The 15,633-nt window shown below is 50.4% G+C and overlaps 1 long non-coding RNA gene across 1 annotated transcript in view; it reads right to left on the bottom strand.

Annotated features, from left to right (window-relative positions):
• The window catches only part of LOC138266676 (uncharacterized), a 105,884-nt gene that overhangs the window by 75,188 nt on the left and 15,063 nt on the right, over positions 1-15,633 (bottom strand). The window contains exon 2 of the long non-coding RNA XR_011199612.1: positions 483-548. This is a non-coding gene — a long non-coding RNA (uncharacterized lncRNA). The remainder of the gene's footprint in view (positions 1-482; positions 549-15,633) is intronic.

Here is a 15,633-nt window from a genome sequence, read left to right as displayed (position 1 = left end):
CTACTGAAAGCAGCAGTACCCAACTATTTACTACAAAATACATTTATTAGGGGTGTATAACACCCCAAACCCCCGCCCCCCCTCCCCAGAGCTATGTGCCTGCCCATTGCAGGGATGGGTGTCAATTTATTCTCTAGGAATATAACTGGTCAAAGTTCAGGACACACTCCTATCTTATGACACATAAACTTCTGCGATCTCATAACACAATGGTTTGCTGGTTAATACAGGACATATGTACTTCTGCAATGTAACAACACCGTAGGAGCTGGGATACTGCTTATCTGATGGCATATGCCCGCATCTGCCTTATGACATGGTAAAATTTAAGATCTTGCGACCTTGTGGCATATGTGAACTTCTGTCATCTCATTACTGTAAGGGGGGACCGCAAGCCATCTCAGAAGATGGAGGACCTCTTGTCTTTACATAAGTGAATTTCAGCCATCTCCGAACACAAAATCTCTGAATACAGTACTCACCATAGGAGTTGTCGATGTGGGCCCGCTTGAGCAAGAAGCTGTGCGCTTTCTCCAGACACTCTGACTCTAGGGACATAAGGTGATGTATGAGTAAAGATAGCTGAATGAGGAAAAGTCACTTCAGGAAGCTGGGCCTGTATATATTTTATCCAAATGAGATACAGTGTGCACAGAGTGCAGGGGTTCCCCAGAAGCTTAACAGAGTCTCTAAAGTAGATAATCCTAATGCTCTCTTTTGTGGTAGTGTGGTCCAGCAATTAGGCTTATCAGAGGGTAGTGCAAAGCATTTGTTGTACACACACAGACAATAGAAGAAGCACAAACTCAATGACAACTCCAGACTAATGGTTTTAATATAGCAAAAATATATTTTGTTAATTTTTTTTTAGAACCACAAGATTCAATTTGCAGGTAAGTAATTCAATAGATTCGTATTTCACACATGTAGCAACAGGACTTTGTTTGAAATCAGTAAGTTATACAGTTTTTGAATTATTGGCAATAATCTGTTTTAAAAATGGATACAGTGCAATTTTCATTAACAGTCCTTGGGGGGAAGAAATGTTAGTTCGATTTGCAGGTAAGAACAACAATTATAGTTTCAGTCTCCAGGTCTTAGGAAGTCTACCGGTTGGGGTTCGAGTTAACCCCAAACACCCACATCCAGCTGTAAGAAAGTACCCTCTTTTTGCCCTGGTTACCCCCATTTTCTGCCTGATGTCAGTGTGTTTGACTGCGTTCATTGGGATCTAGCTAACAAGGACGCCAGGGATTATGCTCTCTCTCCTCAAAATCTTATCACTGCATACTGGTAACCCAGTATTTCACCCACAATTGCCATACTGGTGCCCCCTAATAAGTCTCTAGTGTATTGTACCTAGCTACCCAGGACATTGGTGATCCAGGGAATCCCTATGGGCTGCAGCCTATCTTTTGTCACCCATAGGAAGCCCATGCAAAGGGTTCTGCAGGACTGCCATTGCAGTGTGCATGAAAAGGTCAATGCACCCTTTCCCTGACATTTACACTGCACCAGGTCACTTATAAGTCACCCTTATAGCAGGCCCTCCAGACCTGTGTGTGAGGGCACCCCTGCACTAGCACAGGTGCCCCCACGACCTCCAGGACCATTATCCAAGACTTCATGAGTGCAGGGATGCCATTTTATGTGTGTACTGGACATAGGTCACTACCTTTGTCCATCTACATAATGGTAACTCTGAACAAAGGCATGTTTGGTATCAAACATGTAGGAAACATACCCCTATGCCTTTGCAAGCATTGGTTGTATGATTCCATGCACTCTGGGGTCTCCTTAGAGGACCCCCAGTACTGCCATTACAGCCTTCTGTGGTTTTCCAGGCAGCCCCACATGCTGCCACCTCTCAGACAGGTTTATGCCCTCCTGCTGCTTCGGCAGCTCAAGCCCAGGAAGGCAGAACAAAGGATTTCCTTTGGGACAAGGGTGTTACACCCTCTCCCTTTGGGAATAGGTGTTACAGACTTGGGAGGGGTAGCCTCCCCAAGCCAATGGAAATGCTTTGAAGGGCACATTTGGTGACGCCCTTGCATAATCCAGTCTACACCGGTTCAGGAACCCCTAGTCCCTGCTCTGGCACAAAACTGGATAAAGGAAAGGAGAGTGACCACTCCCCTCTCCATCACCACCCCAGGGGTGGTGCTCAGAGCCGCTCCAGAGGGTCCCTGGGTTTTGCCATCTTGGATTCAAAGTTGGCAGGGAATTCTGGGAGCATTTGAATGACAAGTGCCAGCAGGAGACGTCAGAGCCCTCCCCTAATAGGTGCTTACCTGATTAGCTGACCAATCCCCCTTTCAGGAATATTTAGGGTCTCTCTCTTGGGTGGTTCTTCAAATTTGGATTGCAAGACTCCAGCAGGAATCCTTTGCATCCTTTTCTTCACCTTCTTACCAAACAAACTGCATCTGGACCCTCCAGGAACTCTAAAAACTGCAACAAAGAAGCAAAGACGACATCCGCAACATTTTATCTTCAGCTTCTGCCAGCAACTTAAACTGTTTCCAGGTCGTGCACTGTCTGAGGACATCCTGTCTTCAGCGTGCACCAGAACAAAGGAATCTCCCTTGGAGTGAAAGAGTCACTCCCCTGCTTCGACGACCGCTGGCATGAGTCCCCTCTCCTGACGAAGTGCAAGGAACCAGGTTCACGGGTGGTAGACTGAAGTGGTCCAGACAGTCCTGTCTCACTGTCCAACTTTGGTGGACATAAGGGTGTGCCTCCCCATGAAAGACAGTACCCCCGTGCACTCCGTGTTTTGCAGTTGCCAAGGCTTATTGGCATCCTTCCACGAACAACTTCGTACACCTCTGGCCCCCAGCACTCTATCTTGCGATGCACTGCTTCCTGCATGGTTTTCCTGTGGCGTGGGGCCCTTTGTTGTAGTGCTCCATGGGCTTCATTTTTGTATCTTCTTTGTCCCCGTGCTGTGGCGACTTCTATGCGGACTGCCTGGTCTTCTGAGGGCTTTCTGAGTTTATGAGAGTCCCCTCTGACTCTCCCTCGTGGGTAGAGTCCACCAGGTCCCTCCTGGTCCCGGCAATGCCATTTTCCGATAACCGCAAGCTTTGTGTGTGACAAGGCTTGTTGGTGGAATCCAGCGGCACAAACCAGACTGCAATCATCCATCCGGCGTGGGACATCATCCGCACCAACCAGGAACTTGCATCCGTCTTCTTGGGTGAAGTACTAACAGTGGTTCTTCATCGGTGGTGCTTCTTTTGCACCTCCATCTGGGTTAGCAGGGGCTCCTGTTCTCCCTGGACTCGTCTGTCCTTCTTGGACTTGGGCCCCTTCTTCCACACGTCTTCAGATCCAGGAATCCATCGTTGGTGCCTTGCAGTCTCTTCTGGTTCTTGCAGAATCTTTTTTCTCGTGTTCTTGTGTGTTCTAGGAAAGTTACTGTGATTTACTCCTGTTTTCCTGCTCTCTGGGGCGGGTTGAATTACTTTCCTTTAGTGTTTTCTATTACTCCCAGCGCCCCTCTACACACTACACTTGCCTAGGTGGGAAACAACATTTGTATTCCAATTTCTTAGTGTTTGTGTTCCCCCTAGGCCCATTTCTAACTATTGTGATTTTCACTATTTGTACTGGTTTCTAACTGTTTTTACAGCTATTTCTGCATACTAGTGTATATCATTTGTATATTACTAACTTACTAAGGAAGTATAGTCTCTATGGTATTTTGGGCATTTGTGTCACCAAAATAAAGTACCTTTATTTTTATAACACTGAGTATTTTCTTTCCTACTTGTGAGTACTGTCACACTACAGTGGTATTGCATGAGCATTGCATGTCTCCTAGTTAGGTATTGGCTGCTCATCCACACTACCCCTAGAAAGCCTGGCTTCAAGACACTGTCTACATTTCACTAATAAGGGATAACTGGACCTGGTATAAGGTTTAAGTACCTCAGGTACCCACTTCAAACCAGGCCAGCCACCTACACTAGCAATATGGGGCCGGCTGGGTGCAGAGGTCAAAGATGAGCAATTTTAACGTGGGCTCCTATGGAGACGGGGTACTCGGAATCAGGTCTGCCTGCAGGTAAGTAGCCGCGACTCGGAGGGCAGACCAGGGGGGAACAGAGGAGCACTGGAGGGGCCACAAATAGGCACCAAACACACACCCTCAACGGCACAGGGGTGGCCGGGTACGGGGTGCAAACAGGACATTGGGCTTCCAATGTTGGTATATGAGGAGACCCTGGGGCTCACTAAGAGGCTGCAGACGTGGTCCAGTGGGGTGTCTCGGGCACACCACCAGGTGGACAGGGAGGAGGGCTGCCTGCTGAACCTGGCTGCCCCAGGTGTCGGTTTCTCCAAGGCCTGGGAGCTGTGGGTGCAGTGGGTCCTTTGACATTGGACATCTTCATCAGGAACTTTTGTGGTCAGGGGGGTCCTCTGGATTCCCTCTGCATGCAGGAGAGGTCAATTCAGGGTGGGCACTTGCTCAGAATCATCTAGGGATCCTCTCTAGCTGGTTGGACCACCTGGACATGGGCCGTGGGCGTCGGGTGAAGAGTGGTTGGGACTCACGCATTCGGAGTGATGTGGGAGTCCTTGACTGTTGATTTCTTCTTAGACAGGGCTGCTGTCCACGGAAGTTCTTGGACCTTTTGGGTGCAGGGCAATCCTCTGAAGCTTGTCAGGTCGCTGGTCTCGCCGGATGTGTGGCTGTTCTTTTGCACTCCTCCCTGTTTTCCCTAATTTTCCTGCCAGATTTGCCGCCAAAAGTGGGGCTTTGTCTGGAAGGGCAGGCACCTCCACGAGCTGGAGTGCCATGGGGTACTGTAATCTGAGGCTTGATCCTTTGAGGCTCACCGCCAGGTGTTACACTTCCTGTAGGGGGGAGGTGTGAAGCACCTCCACCCAGGAAAGGCTTTATATCTGACCACAGAGTGCACAAAGGCACTCACCCTATGTGGTCAGAAACTTGTCTGAAAGTGGAAGGCTGGCACAGACTGGTCAGTCTTACACTAGCAGTCTGGCTAACATACAGGGGGCAGCTCTAAGATGCCCTCTGTTTGCATTTTTCAATAAATGCCACACTGTCATCAGTGCAGGTTTATTGTGCTGAGAAGTTTGATACCAAACTTCCCATTATTCAGTGAAGCCATTATGGAGCAGTGGAGTTCATAATGACAAATCCCTAGACCATACACTCAGTAAGGCTACATGGCACTTATAATGTCTAAGAATGGACTTAAACAAGGTAGGGGCACATTGCTCATGCAGCTATGCCCTCACCTGTGCTATAGTGCACTCTGCCTTAGGGCTGTAAGGCCTGCTAGAGGGGTGACTTACCTATGCCACAGGCAGTGGTTTGTGGGCATGGCATCCTGAGAGGAATGTCATTTCGACTTTCTCTTTTTCTCCCCCCAGAACACACAAGCTGCAAGGCAGTGTACATGTGCTTGGTGAGGGGACCCTTCGGGTGGCATAATACATGTTGCAGCCCTTAGAGACCTTCCCTGGCCACGGGTCCCTTGGTGCCATGGGTACCTTTTACAAAGGACTGAACTGTGTGCCAGGGTTGTGCGAATTGCAGAACAAAGGTACAGTTTTTGGGAAAGAACACTGGTGCTGGGGCCTGGTTAGCAGGATCCCAGCACACTTTCAATCAAAGTTGTCATTAACAATACGCAAAACGTGGGGGGGGGGGGAGGATTGACAGGGAGGGTAACCATGCCAACAGTGGCACTTTCCTACACAACCCCCCCCCCCACAACGAAAGCAACGAAAGACTACATTTTCCTAAGAGATTCTTCATTATCTAAGTGGAAGAACCTGGAAAGGCCGTCTGCATTGGCATGGGCAGTACCAGGTCTGTGTTCCACTACAAAGTCCATTCACTGTAGGGATATGGACCACCTCAACAGTTTAGGGTTCTCACCTTTCATTTGCATTGGCCATCTGAGAGGTGTGTGGTCAGTTTGAACAACAAAGTGAGTACCAAACAAGTATGGTCTCAGCTTTTTCAGTGACCAAACCACAGCAAATGCCTCCCTCTCTAGGGCATTCCAACGCTGCCCACTGAAGAGTAACCTCCTGCTAATGAAAGCAACAGGCTGATCAAGGCCATCATCACTGGTGTGGGACAGGACTGCTCCTATCCTATGTTCAGAGGCATCTGTCTGCACAATGAACTCCATAGAATATTCTGGAGCGTTAAGAACTGGTGCTGAGCACACATTGCTTCTTTCAGAGTGTCATAGGCCTTTTGACAGTCAAGAGTCAAGTTTACCTTCTTTGGCATCTTTTTTGAGGGCAGTTCAGTGAGGGGAGTCACAATTGACCCATATCCCTTCACAAACCTCCTGTAGATTCCAGTCAAGCCAAGGAATGCCCTGACTTGAATCTGGGATTTTGGAGCCTTCCAGTCCAGAAATGTCTTGATCTTGGGTTGTAAAAGTTGCAATTGGCCTCCACCTACAAGGTGGCCCACGTATACCACTGTGCCCCTCCCTTTTTGGCACTTAGATGCTTCAATAGAGAGAACTTCTGATTGCAAGGCCTTCAAAACCTTCCCTAGGTGGCCCAGGTGATCCTGCCAGCTGGAGCTAAAGACAGCTATATCATCTAGATATGCTGCACTAAAGGACTCCAAGCCAGCAAGGACTTGATTCACCAACCACTGGAAGGTGGCAGGAGCATTCTTTAAGCCAAAGGGCATACCAGTAAACTGATAATTCCCATCAGGTGTAGAGAATGGGAAACACCCGGAACGACAACTCCGGAACCACAAAGTCGTGAAAAACGAAAGTGAAACAACGGTTTAGTTTTCCACAACATCCTGGTTTTGGTACCTTAACCACGCATGTATGAACAACGTACATGCGTGGTTAAGGTACAGAGGAAGGGAATTGGAGTCGAGGTGAAGGAGGAGGTAAGTTGGGCTGGGACTGGGGCTGTTTTTGGGGGAGTGGGGGGCTCGGGTGATTAGGGTTTAGGGGGGCAGGGTTTAGGTTTAAGGGGTGGGTTGGGGTATTTTTAGTTTTTGGGGTGGGGTGGGGGGTTGGGGAAGAGAAGAGAGGAAGCATGCTGGAACCGTGCATGCTTATCGCTAATGCCTTTACCAGGAATGCATTTACAATGGTAAAATCATTGTAAATGCATTTGTGGTAAAGGCATTAGTGGTTAGAACGAGGTCGTTGTTCCGATCACGTTGTTGAGCCACGGGTACTTGAAGGATCCGTGGTTCCGACATATAACCTGTTGCGTAGGCTTTCATTATTCTAATGAGGCTACTGGATTTTGAGCAGCAAGATCGCCCACAATGTGGGAGACTGAGCCTGACCCACAGTGGGTGACACCCGTCGCTCCAAATCCGGGCTTTGCTCAGGCTAACTAGCAGTGCCTCATCTCTCCAGAAAGATAGAGCTGATTGGGCAGCCGAGCGCATGACATATTATACTTCTCAGGGAAGTCGTGGTCACTCAGGTCACATCTGGTTCTCTCATTCACAATTTGGTCTAATATATAAATGACAATAAAAGCAGTATACGTTTTAAAGATTGGTTTAATAAAACAACTGCATTTTGGATAGCAACACAACAATATTAAAATAGTGACTATGAGAGTGAAGCATAAGAATAATGCTATCATATTGCCACTAGAATCGATGGACTATTTTCTATCTAAATCATATTTTGAGCATGGCATATTAAGCTCTAATCCTGCCTTTCAGGTTCCCCCGGGAGGACATCAACCATCATACCTGAGCAGAGGCCTGTAGTCTGTGTTAGCATCTGCTGCGAAGCATTCAGCATACAGTTGTGGTTCCCTGGCTGCAATCTCCCTCTTAAAGTGTAATGGGACTAGGAAGTGTTTTTATAATAACACAGCTAATGTTCTAAGAAAATGCCCCTACGTAAGGATGTGTATTTTCTACGAATGTTGGAGACTAAACTTCTACCACGTTCACCGGCAATGTACCAAACTGTAGCCTTGACTGAAGCACAGAGTGATCAAGAATGCGTTGTTTGAGAACACAGTGCTGGATAAGCAAAACTGTTAGATAGAAGAAATTAAAACAAGACCGTAAAACTGGTTATTGTAAAAATAATATGTGAATCTGAATAAAATATATCTAGGACAGGGTGCACAGCGGCCTAGTGCATTAAACTAACGTGCATGGAGCTATAACTAAAATGGCTACACAACAAACCGTAGAGAATGCTGTCTTTCTTTTTGCTCCAGGTGCCATACTAATTTGCCAGTACCCTTCAGTTAAGTCAAAGTACTTAGAAATGTGGCTGCACCCAACTTGTCAATTAATTCATCTGCTCTGTGTATAGGGTGTGCATCAGTCTTGGTGACAGAATTGAGCCCTCTGTAGTCTACATATAACCTCATTTCTCACTTGCCATCCTTGGTGTGAGGTTTGGGGACCAAGACCAATGGGCTAGCCCAGTGACTTTCAGAGTGCTCTATTACCCCTAACTCCAGCATCTTGCGGACTTCCACTTTGATGCTCTCTTTGACTTGGTCAGACTGTCTATACATTTTGTTTTAAACTGTGTCCTGTGTCCACATTGTGGGTACACAGGTGTGTCTGACCAGGGGTCTAAGAGAAGAGCTCAGCATACTGCTGTAGGACTTGCCTGTGGTGAGCTTGCTGTTGTGCAGAGAGGATGTCTGTATAGACAACTCCATCTACTGACCCATCCTTAGGGTCAGTTCGGAGGAGGTCAGGGAGAGGTTCACTCTGTGCTTCCTGATCCTCATCAGTAACCATCAGCATAGTTTTGTCTGCTCTATCATTGTAGGGTTTCAGGAGGTTAACATGGATCACCCTCTTGGGTGTCCTGCTAATGCCCAGGCCATCCAAGTAGGTGACCTAACTATTCTTTTACAGGATTGGGTAAGGGCCACTCCATCTGTCCTGAAGTGCCCTAGGAACCACATGTTCCAGAACCCAGACTTTCTGCCCTGGCTGGATTTCTACTGGTGCAGCCTTTTGGTCAGACCACAATTTTTGGAGTTGTTGGCTGACCTCCTGTTTTTTGGGTGCCTTTTCCATGTACTCAGCCATCCTACAGCAGAGGCTAAGCACATACCCTGGGGGGTGAGTGTTTGAAAAGTTTTAACACTCCGTCCATCATTTTATTTTGTTTTGTGATGTTCCTTTGTGCGCCCTAAGTGGCAAGGGTATGCCCAGACATGGGTCCCTTGGTCGCTGAGCCACTGGATTCAAGCTAGCCTGGCTGATGAAGGGTGATACCCTGAAACCAGCCCTAGGATGCTTGTTTCCTGTCCAGGGAGGACCTGGCCTAGCAGTTCAGGCTGGACTGTTTCCATGGGGAACATGGTCAAGACTGATTTGCATATGGCTGGGTCCAAACTGGGGTGACGTTGAGAGCAAAATAACAATGGATTAAACCCAGATCTGTGACTGGGGGGTGAGTGTTTGAAAGGTTTCAACACTCCGTCCATCCTTTTATTTTGTTTTGTCATTTTGTTAGGCACATAGTCCACCACATTTTGTTTAGGCTCATAGAGAGGTCTCTCCCAGCCTTCTCTAACAAGTGCCTGTGGTCGCCTTACACGATGGCAAAACAGAAGCTCAAAGAGGGAAAACCCTACTCCCTTCTGTGGCACCTCTCTGTAGGTGAAAAGCAGGCATGGCAGGAGGACATCCCATCTCCTTTTGAGTTTTTCAGGGAGCCCCATGATCATGTCCTTCAATGTCTTGTTGGATCTCTCAACAAGTCCATTGGTTTGTTGATGATATGGTGATCTTATAAGTCCCCTACACTCATTCCACATGTGTTTGAGTTAAGCTGACATGAAGTTAGTACCTCTGTCAGAAACCACCTCCTTAGGGGAAACCCACTATGGTAAAAATACCAATCAGGGCCTTGGCTACTGAAAGGGCAGTAGTCGACCTCAGGGGAAGTGCTTCAGGGCATCTGGTGGCATGATCCACTACTACCAGTATATATTGATTCCCTGAAGCTGTGGGAGGTTCAAGTGGACCCACAATATCCACACCAACCCTTTCAAAGGGGACCATACCACTGGAAGTGGAACGAGGGGGGCCTTTAGATGGCCACCTGTCTTGCCACTGGCTTGACAGGTGACACAGGAGCTACAAAACTCCTTTACTTTCTGGGACATATAGGGCCAATAAATTTGGTTGACAAGTCTGCTCCACGTTTTGGTTTGTCCCAAATGCCCAGCTAGGGGGATGTCATGAGCCAAAGTGAGGATAAACTCTCTAAACTCCTGAGGCACTACCACTCTCCTAGTGGCACAAGGTTTGGGGTCTCTAGTCTCAGTGTAAAGGAGCCCATCTTCACAATAGGCCCTGAGGGAGCCACTGACATCTCCCTTCTCCTATTCAGCAGCTTGCTGTCTCAGTGTTCCCCTGGGCCCAACAGCTCTATCAGATAAGGCTCCAGCTCCATGCACTTAGTTCGTTCAGGGGATAAGACATCTTCCTGGGAAGGGGAAGAGAGGTCTTGTTTCTTTTGCTGTTCTGAGGCTGATCCCCCAGTCCTCATACCTTTTCTCTTGGAGGTTTGGGCCATTATTCCAGGTACCAACACTTCGTTTTTCACCCTGTACTGTGCTTTGGTTTTCACACACACCACTTCAAGGATTCCCAGCATGACTGCATGGGTTTTGAGCTCTACCTCAGCCTAAGCTGAGGACTCCAGATCATTCCCTAGCAAGGATTCCACTGGAATTGCAGAAGAGACCACTCCACGTTTCGAGTCAGTAATCCCTCCCCATTCTAAAGTCACCATAGGGGGGGCGTGGCCAAGATGGCGGTGTGAACGGACGCGTTGGTCGAGCTCCACCGCCCGGGCCTTTAAATTTGCCTGGGACTCCCGAGCTGGGGGGTCCATGGGGCCCGGCTGGGGTGCCTGACGTTTCGGGACCCGGAGGCACCTGAGCGGATTGAAGTCGCCCGCGGCCGGACTACCGTGCACGGCAGCGGCACGTCCTGGACCGGCGCTGCGACCAACGGAGGAGGAGGGCTGTGATCCTCGCCGGGGTGCGGGCCTGGAGCCCGATGATTCGTTGGCTGGATGAAGGTGCGTGCCGGCGCACCTCGTGAGGGCCGTGACCCTCTGGTGAGAAGAGCCGGCGGCGAGAGCCAATGCGGTGCGGCGTGCCGAAATTGAGAGCGGCGGCTCGCCCCTGGTGGGCTTACTGGAGAGAGGCCCTGGAGACAACGGTGGGCAGGCAGAGCTGTGCCTGTGCTGAGGGGCACTGCGCGGGCGGAGTTTGGGGGCACGGAGAGAGACTGGCTACTGGTCGGCGGTGCGATCGGCCCGCGGAGACCTCATATTAAACTGAGACGGACTGCTTGGTAGTGAAGGCCGTGGGGCCTCTGAGTGTGAAAGGTCGACGGCCACTGGCAGGGGCCTGCGGCCAGAAGAACACGACCCCCGGTAGCGGCGTGCAGAGGTCCGGTTGGGGTTCCAGTGTCTCCACAGTTAAACAGCGGGGGGATGGAGACCTTCAAGACCAAGCGGAACCGGTCGGTGAGAGACATGCTGACTGGGGTACGTCCAGCCCTAGGAGGGGCCCCTGAGGAGCTGCCGCCCACGGGGTCCCCTGAGTCAAGGGGGCAGACAGCAGAGGACGAGGCGGCCCCGGTTACGAAGGCGTTCCTTACCTCCCTGTTTGAAGCTCTCCGCAGCGACTTGCAGGAACTCCGCAGAGACATATCTCAGGAGTTTAAGGAATTACGGGTCAAACTTACTTCCCTAGGTGAGCGGGTGGCACAGGTTGAAGATGGGGAAACGGCCCGTGGGGAAGAGGTGGCGGACCTGCAGCAGGAGGTTCTCCGCTTGCGGGAGCAGCAGGACTCCCTTCAGATGGCGGTGGAAGACCTGGAGAATCGGTCGCGCAGACATAACATCCGCATTAGAGGGGTTCCGACCTGGGCTGAGAAGGAGGACATTGGAGATTTTGTGGTGGCGCTGTTACGCTCTATCCTCGACCCGGAGGAATCTCGGGAGATCATCCTGGACAGAGTCCATCGTGTGGGCCGATTCAGTGGAACTGGGGATCGCCCGCTGGACCTCTTGCCGTGTGTTCACAACTTTGCACTGAAGGAAAGCATCGTGCAGCGAACACCCAACCTCCCGCAGGTCCATTTTGGAGGCCATCAGCTCCAATTATATCAGGACCTCTCGATCCGGACTCTGCAGCGGTGGCGTGAGCTTAAACCTATTACAGAGCACTTACGAGCACATGCTGTGTCGTACTCGTGGGGCCACCCATTTCGCCTTGTCTTCCGTTGGGAGGAGCAGCTCAGTCAGGTGAAATCTTTGGCGGTGGCGACCAAGATCCTGGGGCTGGAGGGAGACACCCAGGGCCCGGACATGAAGCTGGGGCCTACCGACGGGAGTCGCCCACGTTGGCGGAGGAAGGAGAGACGGAGGAACCAGCGGCGCCCTACTGCGTCGGAGCAGATCTCGGAGCGTTAATATAGATGCCGAGAAGGCGTTTGACAGGGTTCATTGGCCATACCTCTTCCAGGTGCTGGAGCATTTTGGCTTGGGTCCTGGGTTTAGGTCCTGGATCCGATGCGCCTATCGGTCCCCTAGAGCCGCAGTTCGAGTTAATGGTGTGCTCTCCTTGCCGTTTCCAGTTGAGCGTGGGACTAGACAGGGATGCCCGCTCACCCCCCTCTTGTTTGCGCTATATATGGAGCCTCTAGCGCAACGTTTGCGGGACAGCCCTTTGGTTTCCGGTGCGAAATTCGGCGGGGATCGCCATCTCATAACCCTTTATGCAGATGATGTGATCCTTACTATCGCGGAGCCCAGGACCTTGTTGCCCGCGCTTATGGAGATATTGGCGGAGTTTAGTCAGGTCTCAGGATTTAAGGTGAACATGCAGAAATCCCAGATCCTAAGTCTGTCGGTGCATTCGGAGCATGAACAAGAATTAAGAGGTAGATACCCCTTTCAGTGGTCGTCTTCGCGTCTTTCCTATTTGGGGGTCGAGCTGGGGACGTCTGCTGCGAAGACAGCGAGCCTGAACTATGCGAAATTGGTCCGTGAGATACAGCGAGACCTGGAACTGTGGGGGAGGCATAAGCTGTCTTGGCTAGGCAGGATGGCGGCGGTCAAGATGACCATCCAACCGCGTATATTATGTGTTTCAGGCGCTCCCACTGACCCCACCTCCTCGGACAATCGCTACTCTACAGTCGGCGGTTCTGAGGTTTATTTGGGAGGGTGGACCGGCGCGTCTCTCGCAGCGGGTTTTATATCGTCCTAAGAGTGGAGGGGGGCTGGCGATCCCGTGTCTTTTGCGATATTTTCAGGCAACGCAGCTGCGCTTTCTTTTATGGATCAAATCTGTTTATTGTTATTTTCAATTATAAATATCACAAATGCAGCGCATCTTAACAATACAATTGCTGTAGTATGCAGCATGCTCCTTGTGTGGTGACAAAAAACCTGAACAAAACTTTAACTTTGTTTCCCCGTGACTGGCACGTCATACAACAATCACTCGATCCCAGGCCTTATTCCAATGTAATCTTGGTCCTCCGTATAAGTCTCCATTAAACACTCACTCCCATTCGCTCAGTTCAACTCCAGCACCCTCAAGTAAGCCGGGCATGTCAATTATGTGAACTCCGTGGATAGTATTTGTAAGAATGGTTGCCAAAGTTCCTTAAAGTCACCACTGCGCTGCTGTGAAGTCAATGTGAGCTTTTCCATAGCGAGGATAAACAAAAGCTTATGGAGCCATGATGTTACTGTCAGGATCTTGTCAGTCCCCCACACGGCTAATAGCAGCTGCAGTGCCGCATTTAAAGCCACGGCCATCTGCCGTCCTTTCAATGCTCTCAGGGGGAAAGTAAGCGGATTAGGCAGGCCCAGCAAAGTGTACGCAGGAAATCTGGGGATCTGAGTATCAAACGCTGCGTCAATAGTATCTATAATATTCTCCCAGTACCGATGAAGCTTAGGACAATGCCATAGTAGGTGCACAAGCGACCCTCCGCCCCGCACCCCCTCCAACAAAGGCTGGACTTAGTGGGATCCCAAGCATGAATCCTTGCTGGGGTGTAGTACCAATAGGAGGCCATCTTATAGGCTGTCTCTGTGCCTGCCGCATTGTAGGCCTTGTGATGTGTCCTGTAAAAGATGCCCTCCCACTCCTCATCAGAGAGTTCTCTCTCCAGTTCCCTCTCCCACCTTACCTGACCCTCAGTCTTAGGCGAGCGGGCCTCCCCTTGTAAGAGACCGTAAAGCTCCGAAATCAGCCGCTTATCATCCTTTTTCACTAAGATCCAGAACGGTGTAAACGGCCTATCTATTAATGCTCTATTGGCTGGCAACATGGCCCAGTGTCGTATTTGATAATACATCATCCTGTCTGTCTCCGTTAAGCCATATGTCTCCCTCATCTGGTCAAAGGAGATCACTCCCTGCTCGTCAAAAAGGTATCCTACTCTTTTGCAGCCTCCCTCATACCAACGGCGCAGTGCCTCCAGTTGCAGGCCCGGACCAAAATCAGGGTTCGCACCCAGAGGGGTCATTGGGGACGGGAATGTCGTCAAGCCCAGGCTGTTGGCCACCACGTCCCCCACCCTCATCGACACTTCTGTGACCCGGGATGCGTACAACTCCCGCGCTCTGTGGCGGCGCCGGAGCCAAGGCTCTTCCATATATGGGAGCCCGCCACCGCTTGGTCCATGAAACACCAGTGTTTCTCGGAAGACGGGCGACTCCATTCTAATAGAAAACGCAATTGTGCTGCCTGAAAGTATCGTAGAAGGCAAGGGACCGCCAATCCTCCCTCCTGTTTAGGGCGATACAACACCCGATGCGGTAACCGCGTCGCATTACCCTCACAAATGAATCTTAGAACCACTGTTTGAAGGGTTGCTATCATTCGTGGCGGGGGCGCCACCGGAAGTGCCTGAAACACGTACAGAACGCGTGGTAGGATGGTCATCTTCACCGCCGCCACCCTACCCAACCAAGACAGTTTTAGTCTCCCCCAGTTCTCTAGGTCGCGCTGCACCTCCCGAGTCAGTTTCATGTAATTCAACGTCGCCGTAAGAGCAATAGTGGACCCTAAATCAACCCCCAAGTACGGGAGTTTTGAGGAAGACCATATAAAGTGGAATTGGGCCTTCAGATCTCTTTCATGCTCGGCACTGAGAAACCTACTCATGGCCTGCGACTTTAGCATATTCATCCGGAATCCCGAGACCCGACCAAATTCCTCTAGTATCCCCATTAGTGCGGGCAGTGAGGCCGCGGGTTCCGCCAGGGTAAGAATCACATCATCCGCGTACAATGAAATGATGTGCTAATCTCCCCCAAACTTCACGCTCGTGATATGAGGGTGATCACGAAGCCGCTGCGCCATGGGCTCCATATAGAGCGCAAACAAGAGGGGGGAAAGCGGGCACCCCTGCCGGGTCCCTCTTTGAATTGAGAACGGCAACGAGAGCGTCCCGTTGACCCGGACCGCCGCCCGAGGTGCCTGATAGATACAGCGGATCTATGCCATAAAACCCGGGCCCAGCCCAAAGCGCTCAAGCACCCTGAACAGGTATGGCCAATGAACCCTATCGAACGCCTTTTCGGCATCGATAGAAAGGAAGAGTGCCTCCCTGCG

This window comes from Pleurodeles waltl, chromosome 11 (assembly GCF_031143425.1).
Source record: "Pleurodeles waltl isolate 20211129_DDA chromosome 11, aPleWal1.hap1.20221129, whole genome shotgun sequence".
In the NCBI taxonomy this organism is placed as follows: Eukaryota; Metazoa; Chordata; class Amphibia; order Caudata; family Salamandridae; genus Pleurodeles; species Pleurodeles waltl.
This window is presented reverse-complemented; position numbering and strand designations above follow the sequence as displayed.